An 18,424-nucleotide genomic window follows, 5' to 3' on the forward strand; every position below is an offset into this window, starting at 1 on the left:
GAGAATCTACAGAATTTTCCTCTCGCTTTTTTAAGCATCAGGGATCTGTGTTAAGAGCGATTCGAAAACGACTTTGTTTCTATCAACTGACTTTGACAACCTTGACAAGCAAAGTTTATTAAGTTTAAACATTCAAAATACTCTTCAAGAACCTCATGCACTTTGAAATACACTGTGGAACACTGCCTTCGTGCTTCCTTTTTCTTTACCAGTTACGGAACGCCAATGCCCAAATTGTGCCATGAGTTATCTGGCAACACTACAGAACAATTCGCGAACTACAACACACTCCCAAAAATCCACCAATAAAGAAACAAACAAATGTAACAACTATTTTGAAGTAGTACTAATTATTCAAAGGCCCAGTGTTATGCTCATCACAATGGGATATTTATCCTATCCTAGCGAGAGAAATAAAGTCTCACAAAGTCTGGTGACGTCATGGCTTCGTGATGGCCAGGCAAGCCAAGTGGCGCTGTGGCACAGGTGACCCAAGACCAATTCAGCGCCCACGGGGAAAAAAAAAAACCATTGACATATTTGCTTACTGTTACGGCATAATTGACAAGATCATGCTGAAATCAACGTCACTTTTAATTCTAAAGTCGCACAAGAGGGGAACAAACTAGTCCACTAACATGTCCAGACACCGATGTTGATAAACAACAACAACACAAAAATAAAGGATCAAACAACCCTCTTCTGTCACATGTGGAGGGTTGTGTTACAACCCCTTGCAAAAGTGCGACATTTCCTTCGACCAAAACACCACATTTCATGATCCAGAAGCACTATCACATTCGTCAGAAAAGATAACTTTATAGCGCTTTGATACTCTGTCAAGCACCTGAAGCATTTTGGAACGAACATTACCCCTCCCTCCTCTTGAACATGTGAAGGTCGATATAAGCGCACCTTTAAGCAGTTTCCCGTATTAGTTTGCACTGTCGAACGAGAGATATTCTTCTGCTCTGTTTAAATGTCTACCGCTTCTTACCTTATCCTTTGCACTAACTGTGGAGTTGAGTTATGTTCCGAACAGAAAAATGCTTGTTTCGGAGGAGCATCCCGTTGAAAACGCTTCGAGAGGTCAGTATACGCACTTCAGTATTCTTTCCTGTTTCATGCACCCAACCGTGATTTATCCACGCACCCCAACATCCCCAAAATTTCATCAACATTCCCATAATTTTTTTCGATAACACGTTCTTCAGGAGCGTAATCAGAGGTTTTAGCTAACGTTTAGTTTATTGTGTGAATTATAATTTACATAACGGTAAATGAACCATTTATATTTATTGACTAAGACAACTATGGATGGAAACTCAAGGCTCTAAAGCGTACATAAACTATCTCTGATTTCGAACTCTCCGTAAGATGGCAGGTCAGACGTTTCAACTTATTTTAATCATTACTAAAATCTAGTAATGACTTCAAATTTAATTGGTCTGATTAGTTTCTATAACGAATATTAATTTTCTGATCTATTACTAATGTTGTTAAATCTTTCTGTCTTGAAACTACCCTGCTTCGTAATTAAACGATTATTTTAAAATTCATAAAAATCCGACAAATGTGATTTTTATCCAAAACATTTGTAAGGAAATGCCAAATGGGTAAATTCCCATGGAAACATGTGTTGCATTTTGTTTATAAAAACTAGAAAAATATAGTAACTTGAGGGTTAGGCAGAGTTATGAAGTTGCATGAAATTATTTAGATCCCAAAGAAGGTAAGAGAATCGTTCAGGAGTGTAGCTAAGATTTCTTTCGCGAAAAAAGATTAAAGATTAAAAAAAATATCCAACCGGAGAGGGAATTCGCCCTTATCCCCCCCTTTACAAATACCACTAACTTACCATTGCTAAAGATTCGTATTTTTAGTTTTGTTATTTAGCGTAGCTTTTCTACCACTTTTGGCGCATTGCGACGATGAAAATGAACGATGATGAGATTAAACTGATGAAGGGACACTAACAAATAAACCCGTGCTCACATCAGGATTCGAACCTGGGATCGTCGAAGGCGAGGTCACTTTCACTACAATGAATCGTACAACACACATAACATTAACGTACGATTTACACACACGTGTCCAAAATATCCAAGATAAACAAATGAATTATGATGTTTAGGTACGGCAGATGTTCAAAATAATCACCTAACAACCTGAAACACTTCCCCACCCCATCCTCCAATTCCATCTCTACGAGCATAAAAATTCCTTGAACTCCTCCAGCCCTTATCCGAAAAGAAGGATAACGAAAAAATGGCTTCTTCCTCACTTTCACCTTCTCAAGGGCAGCCAGAAGAAAGCTCCCGAATGAAGGGATATAAAGGGGTGGAAAAGCTGTCTCGCGTGTTTTGTTGACCCGCCACACATACTAAAGAGTGTTTGAAGGAGCAAGCATGGCATCCCGTGTGAGGGTAAGTGATCATCTTTTATTTTCCACTTCGAGTATGAATGGTACCGAGACGAGACAAAACGAGACCGAGGCTTCAAGTTCGAGATGTGGAAACTTGCTTATTGTGCGATATTTTTAGTGTAAATTTCACGGTGACATTGTAGATGAATTTATTGATTGATTTGGTTCATTTTACTTCGTTTTCTGTTACTAGAGAGTTGGAGTTCGTTGTTCACTTTATGCACAGAAAGGCTAATGAAGGACTGGACCTCGAGTTTAACCGAACCGAACCACTATGTGCCTCCACCGGGTACCGAACCGAAACCCCAGTAGCTTCTCTTATCCCATCTGATAATTTCTCCTCACATTGTAACACATAGTGTTGTACAGGCAGCGTAAAACATACGGGACAATTAAAACGATAACTCTTCTTATATATTTGCCTCTGGTGCGATTACAGCTAACACTGAGACCGAGACGGCCTTGAAAAAATCAAGACCAGAACGATACCGAGCAGACGTCTATGAATCGAAAACGGGACAGACACTCTCCGTCTTCTTCGAGACTTTGGTACGAAAATTTTACCTGAATGACTCTGATAGGCGACTTCCTTTGACATATTTAATGTATATCTGTCTGACAGGCACGTATCTAGAAATATATTTCGGGGTGGAGAACCAAGTGTCTCAGCAATAATAATAATACTACTACTAATAATATAAATGTTTAAATTAAAATAATTAAATACTAATTAAAGTATGGTTTAAATAAATATATAACAGCACATATTTATTATCTACCTTTCGTGTACTTAAATTCGCCAAAATGTATCCAAAAACTCTTTCTCTTTCTGGCTCTACAGCCCTTGGTGGGCCTTGGCCTCCTCCACAATCAGCCTCCATTCCAATCTATCATCAATTCTTCTCCTCCATCCTTTAATCTTCATTGTCCGCAAGTTTGCAGCTACGTCATCTATCCATCGAAGTCGTGGTCTGCCCTTTCTTCTTGCGTGGTGAAGCTTTTCTTTCAACATTCTTCTTGGCATCCTATCGTCCATCATTCTCTCCACATGCCCCAACCACTTTATTCTCTGGGCTTTGACAAATCTCACTATATCTTGGCCTTTTATTAAATCATCTAGCTCTGCATTATATCTTATTCTCCAGTCGTCATCTTCCCTCACAGGTCCATATATCTTTCTTAATATTCTTCTCTCAAATATTCTGAGGGCATTTTCATCTGACAGTTTCAAAGTCCAATTATCTGATCCATAAGTGACAACTGGTCGTACCAGTGTCTTATAAATTTTAAGCTTTGTATTTCTTGCGATCAGTCTATTTCTAAACAACTGCATATTTGCAAAATATGCACGATTGCCTGCCTGTATTCTTTCCTTTATTACTTTACTCATATCATTATCACTATATACCATTGTCCCCAGATATTTAAAACAAGGAACTCCCTCAAACTTATTATCTCCAATTGTCAGATCTTGAGGTGCTCTTCTGATCTCAGAGTTAGACATTCTCATATACTTTGTCTTTTTTTCATTTACATTGAGCCCTATTTTTATTGCTTCTCTTTCCATTTGCTCATAGATTTGCTTAAGTGTTGTTATTGTTCTAGAAATGATTGTAACATCATCTGCATATGCACATATTTGACTGGATTTTCCAAATATGGTTCCCTTTTGATCAACTACATTCATTACTTTGTGCAATGCTAGATTAAATAATACTGCCGAAAGGCCATCCCCTTGTTTCACTCCTGTATTGAATTTAAACTCTTCACTCAGTTTACTACAAACTTTCACTCGTGCCTTAGTACCACTCATAGTCATTCTTATTAGTCTTATTATTTTGATGGGAATATTATACTCTTCAAGTACCTTAAATAGTTCATTTCGATTAACACTGTCAAAAGCCTGCCTGAAGTCAACAAATAAAAAATGCAAATCCACATCATGTTCATAAAACTTTTCCATCATCTGTCTAATTATAAAAATCTGATCAGTAGTGCTTCTGCCAGGGCGAAATCCACATTGGTACTCTCCCAGTATATCTTCTGTGTAACATTTTATTCTCTCACTGATCAATCCTGACAAGATCTTATAGACCACACTAAGAAGTGTGATGCCTCTGTAATTTCCGCATATCAATTTATCACCTTTCTTATAAATTGGGCATATTATTCCAGATTTCCATTTATGTGGCATTGTTTCATTTTCCCATATCATTGCAATCAATCTATGTATTGCTGCCAACAATGCGTTACCACCAAGTTTGATAAGTTCAATTATCACCTCATCCTCGCCTGGAACTCTATTATTACTCATTTTCTTCATTACAAATTCAACTTCTTCAATACTAGGTACTTGTACCTCATGACCATCCCTATTTTGTATATTCCTATTATACTGCTCTTCTTCTTCTTGGTCTTCCACTTTATTCAAAATCTCTTTAAAGTGCTCTGCCCATCTATTGAGTATCTGATTCTCTTCTACAATTACTTTCCCATTCTTATCCTTACATACTTCTATTCTTGGCTCAAATCCTATTCTCATTCTATTTATAGCTCTATAGAATTTTCTTATTTCACTCTGCTGATTTAGTTCTTCTATTTCTTGCATCTTCTTTTTATACATCATTTTCTTCTTTTCCTTGCATACCCTATGTGCTTTCCTTCTTAGTTCTTTATACCTCTCAGTATTACTTCGAGTTTCCCTCTGTAGCATTCTCTCTCTAGCTTTATTCTTCTCATCTATAACCTGTATGCACTCTTCATCAAACCACTCATTCCTTTTAGTTTTCTCTTCTCCAAAAGTTTCTTGTGCTGCCTCCTTTATCACTCCTTCTATTATTTCCCATTCTTCCTCAACCACTCGAAGTCTGTTATTCTCTTTCTCCTTCAGTTTACTCTGTACCTTACTTACATATTCACTAATTACTTCTTCGTCTTTCATTTTTTTCATATTCCACTTCTTTCTCTTGGCCATCTCGTTTCTTTGCATCCAAAAACAACTAAATTAATGTCAAATAGATAAAGATTTGAATATTTATTGAGTAATAAAAAATGTTAGATTCAGTTGACGAAAAGTAAAGTTCCTGATTAATATTTTATGCATATTATGACAATTAGTAGTGTGCATAAATCTTCTTTGGTACTGTCCTCCTTCAAAGCAGTATGATCCCAATATATTAATTCTTTTCTTCCAAGTTTAGAGGAAATAAATAACTATCGATTATGTTAGGCTACAACAAATGTTAAAAAGTGCATTTTCATTATTTAATTTTAGTACGTGGCAAGTCTTTCTGGGGGGCGGATCCCATAAATATGTCCTTGCTGCCTCATTATTTATATATAAGTCATACATGCACGAGTTTGTTTTGTAATTGCGAAGTCAATCCATTATGGTGAGCCTCTGTTGTCTGGTTGCATAAATTCAGGAGAAATCAGTTTTTCGATGGCCTGTAGAGTCAGAATAAGGTATAAATTGTTTACAATAATTACCTTTATACGCTGTGAAAGTTTGTTCGGTGACACACTGTAAATTGGTATACTATGTATTACGAGACTCGGGCCGAGATCGACGTAAGACCGGAACTTGAATTTCGAGCCCGAGACGAAAACGAGATGGGTGCTTATAAATCGAAACGAGCCACCTGTCCTGGGATCGAACGAGACAGCTCTCATCGCACCTAAGGGAGACGTGACGAAACTTGGCAGTATCTCTGTTCTATCTCGAGTTGCAAATGCCTGTCTTAAGAAGTGTTATTTACTGTATGCCACTGGTTGTCTGCCTAAGGTTATCGGTAAATTTTTCAAGGAGGTTCATTCCTCGTATTGCTTGGGGGGAGAAGGTATGAATTAGGGCTGAGAAGATTCCACTTTGAACCGATACCGATGCCGATACTCTTATCCATTCCCACCGATACCCGATACCGATACTTGAAAATTACAATAGGTCTAATCAAAACTTGTTCAAAATATTGATCAATATTGGGTGCATCAGAATATTAAAAATAGATATTATGGAATCACAAAATATAGTTTTCCGTGCAAAATTGCATAATTTCTAGGATAATTAGACTCGGCGAAAGTATCGCATTTTTGCGGACCCCATGAATGACCCAAAATGCCGGAAAAGTAGCGACTGGTATCGGTGAATTCCAACCGATACTTTCCGATACCGATACCGATACATCGGTATCGGCTCAGCCCTAGTATGAATGGTTACTATTCGCCCCATCGTGCGCGCGTGTGTGTGAAGGGGGGGGGGGCAGTTTTCTTGAATGTATAAATACCGGGTTTCGACTAGAACGGGAAGTTGAGTTCAGCATATTGTTGGAGACTTGCGTCGCCATTTTTGCTTATGATTTTTTTTTACATACGTCAAACAGAGAATCATTTTACTAATTGTGATAGTCTGAAAAAAGTCAATTAGTAACACCAGCAATGAAAATAGAAGTCCAGCGATGCTGAATTATTATGTATTGTTCTTTAAGACACTTATTCACAACATCGAAATAATTACATTTTGAAAATCGCAAGTGACGCAAGCAAACACTATGTAAATATTAGAGTTTTCTTAGCTCCGATATTTTATCTTTGAAAGCACCTATTATTTATCTACCGTGTTCCTCAAGTTATAATCAAATTAAACGAGCAATTCAATATAATTACAGTCCGTTCGGTATCGAATACTCAATGTATTTAAACAGAAGAACTATTGCCTACCGCAAGGTACAACTATCATGCTGTCATCTGGATTTAGCTTTTACTGAACCGCCCCATTGTAGGGAATGATAGGTTTGGTTTGAGTTGCTGTTTTAAGTCCACTTTATGCACAGTAAGGCTAATCGGGACTGGACCTACAGTTTAAAGTGGGATCCGAACCACTTGTGCCTCCACCGGGTATCGAACCCGGGACCCCTCGATTACAAGGCAATGACGCTACCACTGCGCCATGGGGGAGGCCCGTAGGGAATGATAGGAATTTGCCCCAACGAGACTCAATATCCCTGATAACAGAGGTAATTTTTCATCCCTCTCCACTAAATTTCAAATGTAGCTGTTTCGTTCCTCATTTTCCTTTCTTTAGATAGACTAGAGAAGGGGATCATCGTGAAAAAGGTCTTCCAACATTGAAGGCTTGTTTTTGTGTTAATCTTGTCCGTTCTTGTGCTGTGCAAGCGTGTTTCAGAGATGGAAGATTCCTAAACCGAGAGTCTTGACACTTTCACTTCTGACGCCCAACGTGGTGAGAACGCAACGCTCCATTTGCCCTTCGGAGACGGTTAGGGCTCTCTTTAGTTCTGCGTGTGTCACGCGGAGTTCGAAGAGCAGTGCTTCGGGACGGAGGTGGTGTCGATTGATTGATTGGTTTGGTTAATTTTACTTCGCTTTTCTGCCACTTTTGGCTAATTGCGAAGATGAGAATGAGTGATGATATGACGAAATTGATGAAGGGGCACTCAGATGGAACACCCATGCCCAGGACGGGATTCGAACCCGGTACCTTTGGCGTCGAAGCGCGCTATGATAACCACTCTGCCACGAAAGCCGGCAGGAGGTGGTGTCGACACGAGATTTGGTATGCTCAGATAGGTTGTTTGAGGCTGGACCTACAGTTTAAGGTAGGATCCGAGCAACTGGGTAATGTGCTTCCACCGGAAATGGAACCAGGGGCCCTTTGATTACAAAACGGTCGCATAACCACTACGCCATCGCTTGCCTCGTGCGTGTCACCTTCTCGTCCTCGTCCTCGGTCTTGTCTCGACTGTCGAAATATAAAGCAGCGTGGTATTTGAAAAAATTCCAGCTGGACTGTATTACAGTAGCTTCTGTTGAAGCATCAGGATGATATATAAAGTGCCAAAAATGAGTAACTAGAAGGGAGATGCATGGGAATTTCCCTTCTCAATATTCAAATTCCGCCAGGAGTATAATCAACATATACACTTATACAGTGTGGCAGTGCACAACCTTTCAAGGCGTATAAAGGCCATTAAAGGAAACACTTTTTCTGCTTGATGCCTCGTGTCGACGGAATTTTAATCTGAATGTATGCAACCACGCTTAGCAAGTTCAAAATTATCCCTAATGGATTGGATTGATTTGATGTTTTAAGGCCACATTTTGCACAGTAAGGGTAATCGGAACTGGACCTACAGTTTAAAGTGGGATCCGAACCACTATGTGACTCCACCGGGAATCGAACCCGGGACCCCTTGTCTACAAGGCGACGACGCTACCATTGAGCCAATTGAGAGGCCCTCCCTAATGGATTGATTTTGCAATTACTACATAAACAACTACATATGAACGACATATGCACTACTCTATAAACGAAGTATATATCTGTAAATAATTAGGTAGGCTAAATATCTTCTTGGTATATCTGAATAACTCGCATAGTATAGTAATTAATTTTTCGAATTATACTTTAACAAAATCTCGAACGAGACAAAGAGCCTGCGACACAAAGTATCGGTCTCGTTACGATTTTGTAGAGATCTGTCTCGTTCTCGTTCTCGTCTCGATAAGCAGGGCCTCCCCGATGGTAGTAGCGTCGTCGCCTTGTAATCCAGGGGTCCCGGGTTTGATACCCGGTGGAGGCACATAGTGGTTCGGATTCCACTTTAAACTGTAGGTCCGGTTATGATTAGCCTTAATGTGCATAAAGTGAACCTAAAACACCAACTCAATCAATCGTCTCGATAAGCCTTAAAGGCACTGACCACCTCCTCTTCCTCTCGGTTTTAAAAAAACTGTATCGGTCTCTCTAAACTCGGTTTACTTAGTAGTTGCGCAATTCACTTCTTTATACACCATTTTTGTCCAAGGCGCAGTTCAACCAACATTGGATAAATAAGAAGATTAAGGCAAGCATACTATCCCTACCTCGGGGTTCCCCGGCTCTACTCAACAGCAATGTTCACATTCAAAAGTTGTTTAATTACAGGGTGTTCGTGAAATCACTGTGCACTTGTTGGAAGTGTCTCCCATAGTTCACTAGCCCTTAACGGGCGTGGCGTGGACCCTTGGACCTAGAACAACGCTCTCGTTCTCGGAAGCAATAACACACACTTCCCTCTGCTTTTCGGTAGCTTCATACTCGTATAGCACGTGTTCCCTAGCTGATTTTTAGTTTCAGAGCAATAGACACTCTTGGGTCCCATGGACCACGCGGCGCCCTTTGTGTAAGTCTTTCCTAAACCTAGTAAACCTAGTATTTTGCTTGTTAGAACGTATTTTAGGTATATGCGTCTAAATCAAGCCTTTTTTTTTAGGTTTTTATATATTTTTGAAGGTTTTTACAGGATTTTTATGTCGCACAGAGGATTTGCTTTCTTTTGATCACGACAAAATTCAATGACGAACGTGTTTGAAACGTACTCTCTGTCGATTTTTCTTCCTCCAAGTCCATGGTGATTTTTCAAAGCCCTAAACAAAGCAAACTGTCTGGTGCTACTGTTACCTTACAATCCAAAGTGGTGTGATCTGTGTGGTCTTGCTCAGTTTCGCGTCACTTCGGCGCTTTGTGGCATCCACGCCTTGCGAGCTAACGTTTCAGCATTCAAGTTTGCACCACTGACTATGTTTTTGTTGAAAGATTATTTTCAGCATATAAGATGATCCTCACAGACAATATGCGGAGTTTGACTGTGGATAACATGAAAGAAAATGGTTGCCTAACTATACGGCGAAGAGTGGTTTTTAATAGCAAATTTCCAATGGTAAGTTCTGCTATCACCTTAGGATTAGGCAACACACATAGGTGTCCCATTCTCATTGCCGTGACTATACCTAATCAGGAATTTTGAAGTATTTTAAGTTTTATTTTAACCTACTTCAAAATTTTTCGAGCCTAACAAGATTTTTATGACCTCTTTTAGGATATTTAGAACCTATTGTAGGGTTTCTCGAACCTATTTTAGGATTTTAGAGCCTATTTTGGGAACCTTCAAGCACACTTTTTAGAAACTAAAAATCCGAGGTCTTTATGAGATATGGAGTCTGATAAGACTGATAATGAAGCATTTTTCGAATGACTGTTGCTACGATCAATGAGCTTTTCCCCCCTCATTTTGACATTGTGCAAAATTTTTTTGTGTGTGAATTTCATATGTGATTTTGATTTCTCTGAGTAACTGCGTGAATGTTCTGTGATAATTGAACAAAAAAAGCATTTATTGTATCTTACAGTCACATGAAAGTGAATTTATAGAGTCGTTTATGAGTATGTGACAGATTTTTGTAGCGTTAGATGAACTGAGTAATAAAAACGGTAATAACGGAAATAATGGATGAAATATTATCATATACAGGGTGGGAAATAACCTTTTGCTAGGGGTCCACAGTAAAAAGTAACAACAATTAAGAAATTATGGTAATACCAAATGTTTACTACGACAATTGTGGTTACAAAAACAAAATTAAAAGTTAGTATGTCCGCCGTTTGCTTCTCTCACAACACGAAGATGATCAGGGTAGGAGCTCAGAAGATTCGCAAACAAGTTCGTATTCCATTCCATGTCACGAAGGACTTGTTCCAGATGTGCAAGGAGTGTTGTCCGGGAATAGCGGTCCGGTCCACGTTCCACTATCATCAAGGTCTCAACTGCGTCCTTCAGAATAGCCCCAAAGTGCTCCGCTGCATTCAGGTCCGGTGATGCACCCGGCCATTCAGAACTGCTGAAGAAGTCAATGTCACTTCGCGAAAAAGGTCTTGCTTGGGTAGCATTTGCCTTGAAGCAAGGTGCTTTGTCGTGAACTAACTTGTAATTTTGTTTTTGTAACCACAATTGTCGTAGTAAACATTTGGTATTACCATAACTTCTTAATTGTTGTTACTTTTTCCTGCAGACCCCTAGCAAAAGGTTATTTCCCACCCTGTATATACATAAATGGATGTATGTGCGTGTGTGCGTGTGTATGTGTTTGTTCCGGCATAACACTCGAACGCCTAGTGCGATTTCAACCAAACTTGGTACACGTGCCACTTGCAATGTCGAAAGAAATACTGTGGAGGTAAGAAACCCCTGGCACCCCTAGGGGGGGGGTGGATAGGGGTGACATGTAAAAATAATCGAAAGCGACCGGTATTAGTGTGGAATCCATAGTTTTCGGGGTCGCTAAGATGAATAGTGACACTCCCTAAGCCGTTCAACTCCAAGGCTCCTCTGGCACCCTTAGGGGTGTCTAATAGAACATTGTGATAAATAAATACCCAGGCAACGCCAGGTACTAATCAGCAAGTAATTCAATAAAGAAAGTCCAAAACATATTATAATTTGTGAAAAAGTTCGCTAATGATTCGATAACTCGTGGAATTAATAAATTCAATTTGGTCGTCCACGGGACCACGCCACACCCTTTGCGTTACAAACTGGCACGACGCCCGTTACGGTCTAGATATGCCTGGGCACGCTTATATTGTTGAAGACCTTCTGCAAAGTAGTTGGTGAGGTGGTTGAACGTGGATTGTGGCTGTTGGCGTCAGCTCATCAATATGTGCGCGGATTGTTCTCGTAGGACTTACCTTTATGCGCACCCCACAAAAAAGGCCTGGAAGAGTCAGATCAGGAGAACGAACAGGCCAGATTCCATGCAAGCATATGCGATTGTCACTGCAAAAACTTGACTGATGAAGAAACTGTGTGTGCAGTTGCACCATCCTGTTGAAACCAGGCTTCACGCCCGATGAGCTGGCGGTTGGAATGGACTTTATAGCCACGCTGTTGCTTATTTTACTATGATTTATGGTACGAATCTGTGACGCGCGGTTGTATACACACAGGACAACATTGCAGGTTTCGCAGGTTCGTAAGAGGCGAGACGAGTCTTCAACGAGTCGGATGTTTTTAGAAAAAATGTTTCGGTGTTGTATACTCTACAATTGTGTTCAAAGGGAAGTACTTAAAGTAATATCTTCTTTATTTCAGGCATTCGCTACGATTTTCATCGTCTACCTGTTCTTCCTTTCCTGCACAGCGGTCCCCCTCTGGTTGAATAAGTTGTAAGTATGTTTTTCTAACTTTTCAGACTTTGCATTAAAACATAGAAACTTCTGCTTTATGCAGAGAAATTCGAATCTCATTCAGTAAGTACCTAAATATACAGAAACATAAAAATGCACTGGCAAGGAGGTCTCGTTGAAAACAGCCTAATAACATTTTAAATTTGCTATTGTCTTGTGGTAACAGTAACGGTAACATGTTCAAGTGTAATTCACAACACCAACAGGCCATCATTCTCCCTGACGGAGTGGTTAGCACAGCACGTTATCACGCCAGGGGTCCCGGGTTTTACCCGGCATGGGTGTTCTTTGTGAGTGTACCTTCATCAATATCATCAAATCATCACTCATCCTCTTATTTACGATTAGCCAAAAATGGCAGAAAATCGGAGTAAAATAAACCAAAGCAGTCAATCAATAAACAACACCAACAATTAGATGTTTCAGTTGCTTGCAATGTTTTACCTTAAAGCTGCAAGTTTGTAAGGCACAGAAATGAGCTGTGTCTTATACTTGAATTAGTCCCGTGTACAGTAACCGGCAATAACATTGGAGACCCATATCCTGAAATTCTCTCTTCCGTGCAATGTTTTACGAAAATCTACGGCAATGAGTGGATTCTAATAGCAAATTTTCAATGGCAATTTCTGTCATTGTCGTTGAGTTAGGAAACACACAAGACGCTTTGCAGGGAAGCTAGTATTTCAGGATGTAGCTGTCCCATTTTTTGCCGGTGACTGTACAATTCAATCTGATAAGTGATAACACACTGCAGTTTTTCGATCCTCCCTTTAAACTGTCCCAGTCACAACGAGCAGCAAACTCAGATTCGACTTCTTGAGATTTCCAAAGCTGTAAACATTCCCGAAACAAAAGTTGTAATTTTTATAATGTTACAATTACATTACGATTTTCATGTTTGTAATCTGTTTCAACTTTCTATATTTTAACAGCAGCAGTACCAACTATAGGCAGCCTCCTCCAGAACCATCCTACATCGCTGTTTACCCTACCCGAACGCCTGTAGTGCATGCAGTCGCTGCCGTTCCTGCAGTACAAGAACTGCCTGCAGCTCCTGTACTCTCGTCTGCAGGTTGCCCGTGCAGCAACAATCCATGCGGCTATGAGTGAGGAATTAGTGAGTGAAGTTGAGTGTCGTAACAGCAACAACAAGGATTCAAGATACACTTTTCTACTTAATAGGACTTAAGTTCTATATCTTTTTGTACCAGGTGTGGAACTTCTGAAAATGTCTATGGATTTGGTCTTCTTTTACGAGTTAGTGAAGTTTATATTGTAGCAAAAGGTAATGGAAAACTTATGTGTGAAAAGTAATAGGAAAGTAAATTCTGTTTCGTGGTAGCCCTAGTACAAATTATAGTAATTATTCTCTATTTACAGTTTAATGTAGGACGATTTTATGCAACACAAGATTACATGAGAGATGCATTCAAGAATTCGTTATGTGCAAGGGTAATTTCTGATACCATTGATGTGCAAGTACTCACGGTGCCAATATGAGTTTAACATGAAAGAGATACTACTCAAATTTAATAGTTCTTTAAAAGCGAAATTATTATGTTGATTGTATTTGAAACAATATATGAGTAAACAATATATCAATTTTGTCAACTGCGGCGCATACTGCTTCAAATACTCCACATCTTATCAATAAGAACAAGAATCCTTACCTTAGTTATGTTCAGAATTTCATTACTGTTATCTCCACGAATGAGGCTTGGAATGCGCTGAAAAAGAAATAGTTGAATCTGTGTTATAATAAAAAAAACACTAAAATGTAAAATATGATGCCTAGTTGTAATATCAAGTTTAATTCTTAATTGTGCCTTAATTATAAATTTTCACCTTATCAATAGTTACATTTAGTGCAGACATTTTTAAAAAAATCTGTGGATTGAAAAAGTTTCTCTAATGCAACTGGTGTCATTGACTTATTTTCTCAAATATTGTTTTAAAACATAGAATAATATTTATGGGATTACAACCGAATCATATCACAATGAATTGTTATGTGAAAACATTAAAGAAACAAGCATGTTACATAAATACAGGTTCATTTATCAAGAAAAATACAGACAAAGTAAACTAAAAATATTATTATTAAAGGTGTTTCTAAGGTTGTAGCTTCAATAAGAACGTTGAACTATTAGTAAGTATTTATAGCTAAGTAAATGCCAAATTTCAGTTGTAGATTAGTAAACCTATTTTAAGAAAACTGTTTTAGTATTTAGTTTTCAGAAAACTGCATTGTTGTCAAGATGGAACAGGTTGAAACTTTACAACATTATGGTTTTTAAACACGTTACAGAACAGAAAGCAGCTAAAAATGACAGATAATTCACTCATTTAAATTCCCCCCTTCTTGAGTCTCAATATTGAAACTTTCCAAATATATTGATAACATATGACTTATCCATTGTTACAACTCGAACTGGGAAAATTATGAAATAATGGCATTAAAAATTGCAAAGTGTTCCTTCTTTTTATTCCTATGCATATGTTAATGAGGGGTATCTTACAACTATATATTATATTGTGTGTATGGAACGTACATTTTTGTGTCAAGTACTACTATCATAAGCATATTCAATAAATATAGTTTTCTCGCTAAGATATAGCCGATCATTTCTAAGATACAATGCTTCATTATACCATGACATAGCGTCTTATATACACCATTCCTATCGACTATTTCCAATATAAAATAGTTGTCAATCACCTTCAAACAGAAAACCGTGCATTACCTTATAATATAATATATTTGTAACTGATTTGGACATTCTAGGATGAAGATAATTTCAACACCCCACCTGAATTTCTTTCCGTGACCGCAACTATTTATAAATCTGCCTAAAAATATTAAAAATTCATTGCTACGTGAATTATAGTCAAATCACTTAGATTAAGTTCTATTAGGTAGGTTACACCACTTTTAAAATATAGAAATATGGAAAGAGAAAGTGTTAAAGGTTCCATAATATATTTTTTTTAAAAAATAGAAGCACTTCAACTTCCACTTGGAAATTGGTTCTCGTTCTTTGAAATAGAAGGGAAGACCGTTGTACTCAATCACTGTGGTTATTAAATGCTGAAAGAACTCGTCCACAGCAAGAACATGAATATAAATGTGTTTAATGGCCGTTTTGCTTTTGTTTACAATGAAAAACGGTGACATCTCTTTTTTTTTAGATTAGCTTTTTCTTCTGATACGCAACAACACGTTCCTCAAGTTTAATCAAGAAGAGTCAGAGAACCCGAGCGCCCAAAAGCCTAACATCGTGAGTGAAAGGGTATTCCCCACCCCTCCCCATTCCATCAACTGCTTTTCAACGTGAGAATGTGAGGAGATACGGTGAACTTCAAGTCCTAACCTTCAACATAATTTTTCTACAATGTTCCACTTCGCATTCGAAACCAATGCAGCGAATCCAGCGCCTCCAGTGAACGGTGGCAGGACGGGAAAGCGAAGCTAATTGTCTTTTTGTGCTATTGAAAAGACGTAAAACGATTAATCGGTTCTTGTCAAGCTAGCGGTTTTAGTAGAAATCAGGTTGCTGATACTTTAGCTGTCTTCTGCCTACTTTACGAGTAACAATAAGGAACCATGTTAATACTTCGTTTAAACGAATGTAAGTAAGAACCAATGACGATATTGTACTAGTATTATCAAGCAAATTGCCCATCACCACGTTTACTCCCTTTGTTTTATGCAATGAGAACTTCAAGAACTGACACAAAACACCAAACAAGCTGCTTACAACCTCTGAACCAGTATACGTACAAATACAGTCCTTAAGAATACGTAGGGTGAAGATAAAAACAAACGAAAATAGTCATGGACAATTTGCTGAGCAATACTTATGGATCCCACTGCACGTACTACAGCCATTAAGGAACTTTTGTTCTAACCATAAGTAGGCTAATTTTGTAAAATATAATGAATTTTTCAAATGAATGAGTTAAAAGGAGAAAAATTTCGCGAAAATTTCCTCAAAGTAAAAAAGCAACATTTTTATGTTCAACATACGTTCACATATTCTCTACATAACCTTCTTCTAGGTATAAGACTTGTGTAAAGTAATAGGCAGTACTTCGGATAACCCACCCTGCATGTTCTGCACTTTCAAATGACATCAGTGCTTTCGTTGAAAACACAAATTGTAACACAACTGACAGTTATCAACAAACAATAAGCTCTATTTTAAGTCTTATTGTTGACTAAAATAATAATATATTCAGAAATTCATAACTTCATTGGACGAAGTAATTGTCATTCTCACGTTAAATCGTTTCAGAAAGAGATGCAGGCCAAAAAAATGTGATTTTAAAAAAAATACTGATATTTGTGAAAAACAAGTAATTTTTATGTAACGAAGGGTGACCAAAAATACCTGGGAAAGTTGAGAATTCAATAAAATAGCGATGGAAGAAACTGCACACTTGAGAAATACATTTGCGATAGAAATGAATGTGATTTTTGTGTAGTTTTGATATTTCTTCTTGTTCTTCTACTTACTGTTACTACTACTAAAAAAACTAATGCTACGACAAGAATAATGATACATTCTTCTTCTTTATTGTTATGGCTCACACCGCGTTTGCACTTTCTAGCCAAAGTTGCTGATTTCAGGTTCTATTGTTATGTTCCAAACTGTTGTTGAATATCATTCACTTTCTTCGAAACACTAATGTCTTCCTATTCTTATGGTATAACAGTTTTGTAGGTTATTAACTTAAATTGTAGTGATAATGATACAGTCAACTCCACTTACAATGAATCTCTAAGGATTCATAATAATTGATTCACTGTATCCGAAGTTTACTAAAACAGAAAGGCCTTCCCTTAAGCTGAATTGAGTTTAGTAGTGACAGAGGATATAAGAGACCTTAGTCAGAAGTAGTTTGACTGGCACAGAATTTATTAATGAAACATAGTCAAAGTTTGTCAAATATTGTAGAGTATCTAACACAAAATCAGTTTTACTCTTACCTTACTGCACGTTGACAAAAAGTCTGATGTCCTTGACTGCTGAAGTCATATCTTTTTAATAAACATTTTTTCAATATCTTTCTCTAGTCTGTGCTTTTACTACACCTGATTTTACAATGTTCACGCACTCTAGAAACCTCAGAACACTCTCAGCACCTATTTCACTGTTGCTAACAATGATAATTTTTCATAGACATTTTTAGGTTCACTATAACAGAAGTGAAGGGTTCACTGTGAACGAAATTTGCAATGTACTTGGGTCTGGACTAGTGACTTAGGTTCACTAAGCCGAATGTTCATTACAATCGAGTTCACTAAATCCCGAGTTGACTGCATAATGATTATCCAAAAGAGTGGCTTTCCTACATAAATAGGTGTTAAGCTTTTCCTCTTCATACCTAAATAGAACACTGGTAGCATCCACCCCCAAAGAAAAAAAGTTTATTCGCATGCTAGCTGTAACTTCCCCTAAAACCCAGATCTTCTGAAAATTAAGTCGCATACATTAACCGACTGTAAAATTCTCTTTTTCGTTTATGGGTCTATTCCTATTATAGGGCGATAGTGTAATGAAGACGGTGACTGGAGAATGGATTTTAGATATTTTCTTTCTATTTGGGATATTTTACGTCGCTTTTCTATCGTTTGGTTTAATCGCAACGGCGTGGATGAACTGATGAAATGGACGATAGAACAAACTCAAAGATACATCTATCTCTTACCAAAAAATCGAAGCTTTGTAGCACATTACGCTAACCATTCCACCACGGAGGCAGGAGGATTTTAGGAATTTCCCATGATGTAAGAATTGGCTCGTGTGCCGAATGTGGCAGTGTAGACGACAAATTTGTGATCAATTCTCCTATACTATTTACCTTTATGTAACACGATAATTGTAAAGCAAAAAATACATTTCCCGTGTACTTGGTACCGTTTTGCGACAAGCAGTGCATCAAACAGTCCATAACGGGAAAACGAAAGCGAGCTA

General features: G+C 38.1%; 1 long non-coding RNA gene across 1 annotated transcript; it reads left to right on the forward strand.

The window, feature by feature from the left end:
- Positions 1-2,361: 2,361 nt before the first annotated feature.
- LOC145988281 (uncharacterized) lies at positions 2,362-13,944 on the forward strand. Its single transcript, XR_014441728.1, has 3 exons — positions 2,362-2,426; positions 12,352-12,425; positions 13,379-13,944. It is a non-coding gene; the product is annotated as an uncharacterized LOC145988281 (long non-coding RNA).
- Positions 13,945-18,424: the final 4,480 nt, after the last annotated feature.

Source organism: Lepisma saccharinum, chromosome 5 (assembly GCF_977018435.1).
Source record: "Lepisma saccharinum chromosome 5, izLepSacc3.1, whole genome shotgun sequence".
Classification (NCBI taxonomy): Eukaryota; Metazoa; Arthropoda; class Insecta; order Zygentoma; family Lepismatidae; genus Lepisma; species Lepisma saccharinum.